Genomic DNA, 5,039 nt, shown 5'->3' with positions numbered 1-5,039 from the left:
TCAAAATATTTGCTCGAGATGGTAGAGCTTCGTGCTGATAACGTGTTATAAAATAAAGACTATAAAGTAAAGACAAGTATATAGAGAAACTGATATATTATTCGAATTCAAACTGATGTACATAATGAACTGAAATCTCTTCTATTTATAGAAGAAAGGAAGCTGCTCCGTAAGCTGCTACTACAAGCTGCTGTGTAAGCTGCTACTACAAGTTGCAGTGTAAGCTACTATAAGCTATTGTGTAAGCTGCTACTACAAGCTGCTGTGTAAGCTGCTACAAGCTGCTGTGTAAGCTGCTGCTATACCAGATATGGATAATCTTCTACTGAGAGCAATATTTATCCATAACGGAGTACTGAATGGATAAGCTTATTATACCTGGTATGGATAATTTTTTACCGGGGGTAATGTTTATCCATAACTGGGTACTGAAAAGATAAGCCTATTATACCCGGTATAGATAAACTTATACTGGGGGTAATGTTTATCCATAACCGGGTACCGAAGTGATAAGCTTCTTCAGGAAGCTTATTTCCAATATAGTACTAAATAGATAAACATATTTACGGTGGAGTCCCATATGGATAAGCTTCTTCAGGAAGCTTATTTACAACGAAGTACTAAATGAACATCCATAATATAATATATTTATAACACAGCTTATGTTATATAATGTCCACAATTCGTTGACTTTGGATCCACCAAATCAGTTCCAATATCTGAAGCAGAATTGTCATTTTTATCTTTTCTGTCTCTAAAGGAGGAAAACATGCATAATTTAATTTATATTTTTTTCGTGGCTCCAATGCAGCATTGCCACTTTGAAAGACCACGTTCGTCTGTTTATTCTTTGAGGAAACGATGAATAAAAAGAAAAACGCAAAATACCTTAACACCCCCTAAACTTGACACGAATTATTAATTATATCCTTAAACTATTTGTGGTCTTAATTATTCCCTTCAATTTGGCCTTTTGAGAGCCACTATCCCCTGGACGCTGATGTGGCAAAGAGTGTGGGTGCACTTGCCTGCCACGTGAATTTTTCTGTATATGTGGCATTTTTTTAAAAATAAAATATACTTTTACCTTTTTAAGTATGTTACTTTTTTGGATAATTTTTTTCGAATATAATTTATAATTAAACTTGGATAGAACTACATTATTTAGGCTAAATATTTTTATTTGACTAAAAATAATAAAGTTTTAGTCAATCTTTTTTTGAATTTGGCCTGAAAATAAAGATTTATACAATTGAAATAAATAGTAAAGATATCTAAAAAGTTATAAAAAATACATAGTTCGGAATTAATTATTTTTGCTATAATTTTGTATATAGCTCTAAATTATGGTGCTCTAAAAATATTTTTTTTTTATAGATTTTACCTGAAAAAGAAAAAAATACACAGTTAAAATAAATAGTCATTGCATCAAAAGAAGAAATAAAAAGAGTGTACAATGCAAATGATTTCTTTTTATTGCATAAAAAAAGAAATTAAAAAAATACACAATTGAAATAATTAGTCATGACTATTTATTTCAACTGTATATTTTTACTTTTTCAGGTAAATTCTACAAAAATATATATCTTTGGAGCACCATAATTTAGAGTTATATAAAAAATCATAGCAAAATAATTAATTCGAACTATATATTTTTTATAATTTTTTAGATGCCTTGACTATTTATTTCAATTGTATAAATCTTTATTTTCAGGTCAAATTCAAAAAACTATTAACTAAAACTTTATTATTTTTAGCCAAATAAAACAATTTAGCCTAAATAATGTAGTTCTATCCAAGTTTTATTATAAATTATATTTGAAAAATTATCTAAAATAGTAACATACTTAAAAAGGTAAAAATATATTTTATTTTTTAAAAAATGCCACATATACAGAAAAATCCATGTGGCAGGCGAGTACACCCACACTCTTTGTCACATCAACGTCCAGGAGGTGATGGCTCTCAAAAGGCCAAGTTGAGGGAGGTAATTAAGACCGCGAATAGTTTAAGGCTGTAACTAATAATCCGTGTCAAGTTTAGGGGGTGTTAAGGTATTTTTCCAAAGAAAAAAGCATAGTTAAAAATCAAAGAATTAAAAAATTTTATGAATAATACAAGTGTCACATACATGGTTCATTGAACTCCTTATAAGAAATCCCACATGGTGTGGAGCCAAAGCAAAGAGACAGTGGCACTTTACTGTTAAGTCATAGGAAATTATTGAACTATAATAAAATATAAGTGCAAAGGTTAGCTGTGCATTATAACTGTATGAATGTGATCCTTCCCCATTGCTAGAAAGGTATATGGGTCATGAAATAGTTGGGACAATTTATCTTCTTCTTTTTTTCAATTTATTCTCTGATAATACTGTACTTAAGCATTGTGAGAATGGATCCTAGATAAAAGAATTAATTATTTTCTTTCAATTTTGGTGGGAACCACCAATTTCAGAAATTAGCTTTTGGGTGTTCATGTCCGTTCTTGTGTTATCTTCTCCTTATATCTTTTTTTAGAATCCCTCCCTTTTTTCGGGGGGGGGGGGGGGGTGGAGGGAGGGGGAGGGGGTTGGAGGGTGTATGATGTTTTGGAGGGTGGGAGGGTGGGGAAGGTCTGTTGTGCAAGTTAGGAGTGGCAATTCGGACAGTTCCGATTACAACAACAACAACAATTCAGTATAATTCTACAAATGGTGTCTTGGGAATTCCGACAATTCAGATTGGATATGAAAATTTCGGTTTGAATTTTGGTTTTCAAATTGAAGAAATGACAATCCAAATCCAATCTAAATAATCTCGGATTGGATCAGATTTTTTAAGTTCGGTTCTCGGTTTTGAGCCTATAAGTTAAGCTTTTACTTCTTCATATAAAAATAAGCATTTAAATAAAGTATTCGGGTTAAATTTGCCTAAAAAATTTCTTATTCTAACTGCAATCATCCAAATGAAGTATTCAAATAATAAAATTATTGTGAAAAAAATATAACAAAGATTTTATTAAGGTCGATAAGAATTAGCAATAGCAAAACTATATCAAAATAGAAAGTACTCCGACAGTATCTAAGTAATTAGTATTGAATGTATGACATATGGATAATGGACTAATGTCTAAATCCAAAAAATTCGAAATGTAATCCACAATTTGAAAATCCAAACTAAAAATTCGAAAAGTATTTTGATATGGATTTCAGGTTTGCCCAAACTATGCCCAGCCCTAGTACTAGTTCATAGATAGGTAAAATGACCTAAATTACTCAATACTCTCGAGATTGACTATATGTAAAAACTCCTTTGACATTGGTTAGTTCGTGAACTATTTAAAACCAAGTTTAAGTGCGTTAATCGAGCAATCAAATCTTTCGAAATGATAATTATTGAAAGGGGGCATTTGAGATGAATTGATCGAAGAGGTAGAATGTAGACGAAGAGAGAGAAGAAAGAGAGAATTCTATGTTATGATATTCAGAAAAAAATAGAAGCATCACTATGCACGTGTATATCTATTCTTATTTGTATAACTTACTCACTTAATACAATTAATTAACTTAACTACTCAACTAACCATAAATCTAAAACTAACTATCTCTAAACTAACATGTACAACTCCAACAGCCTATGTACAAGTATTGCCACTATTGCTCTTTTCAACACTCCACCTCAAGTTGGTTGATGAAAAAATGTTGACATCCCCAACTTGCAAACCATCTCACTATGTAGCTGTTTTCCAAGTGTTTTGCTTAGTATATCTGCAATTTGATCCTTACTGGGAACATAAGCTATTTTAATCATGTCCTGTTATAGCTTCTCTCGGATAAAGTGACAATCAATTTCTATGTGCTTTGTGCGCTCGTGATACATTGGATTTGAAGCAGTCTGTATGGCTGCTTTGTTGTCACAATGCAACTCCATAGGTAAATCAGCTTGCATTCCTAATTCCTCCAGCAGCCCATGTATCCAAGTTAACTCAGCCACTGTATTGGTCATGCTTTTGTACTCAGCCTCTGCTGAGCTTCTTGAAACTGTGCTTTGTTTCTTGAATTTCCAAGAGATCATGGAGTCTCTAAGTTTTATGCAAAAGCTTATAACAGACTTCCTAGTCACTGAGCAGGATGCCCAGTCTGCATCACAGAATATAGTTATCTTCCTACTATTTGTTACTCATCAACAAACCTTGTCCTGGACAATTCTTGATATATCTCACTTCCCTCAATGCTACATCATAGTGGGACTGTTTTGATGTATTTATAAACTGACTGAGAACTTGGACTGCATATGAAATGTCTAGCCTTGTGATTACCAAATATAAGAGTCTCCCAATAAGTCTCAGATACACTCTGATGTCTTCAAGTTCTGTATCATGTCCTTGCATACCAAAAAGCTTGTCATATTCCACACTAGTAAGTTTCATGTTCTGATCCAAAGAGGAAATGCTTGGTTTAGCTCCTCCTAGGCCACATTCTGACATAAGCTCTAAAGGCATACTTCCTTTGGTTCATAAGGATTCCCCTGTGTGATCTTGCAAACTCAATACTAAGGAAAAACTTTAGCTCTCTCAAATCTTTCATCTTGAAATTATGATTCAATATATCTTTGGCTTCTTGAATTAAAAACTTATCATTTCCTGTGATCAAAAGATCGTCAACATAAACCAATATAATCACTATGGCACTCCTAGTTCTCTTAGTGAACAATGAATGATCCAATTTGCATTTTGGTTGAAACCAGACTCTATGAGAGCTTAGGTGAGCTCTAAATTCTATTGTCTGCTAGCCTGCTTTTAGCCATGGAGGGATTTGAGTAGTCTACACACACTAGTCTTCCCCTGACTACCAAACCCTTGATGCAATGACATATAAACTTCTTCTTAAAGATCACCCTGTAGGAAAGCGTTGTACACATCCATCTGAAGCAAATGCCAACTATACTAAGCAGCTAGAGCAACAACACTCCTGACTATGACCATCTTCACCACAGGTGAGAAGGTCTCATGGTAATCCAAACTCTCTTGTTGAGTGAACCATTGGCAACTAATCATGT

This window comes from Nicotiana tabacum, chromosome 11 (assembly GCF_000715075.1).
Source record: "Nicotiana tabacum cultivar K326 chromosome 11, ASM71507v2, whole genome shotgun sequence".
Classification (NCBI taxonomy): domain Eukaryota; kingdom Viridiplantae; phylum Streptophyta; class Magnoliopsida; order Solanales; family Solanaceae; genus Nicotiana; species Nicotiana tabacum.
Note: the sequence above shows the minus strand (reverse complement) of the source record.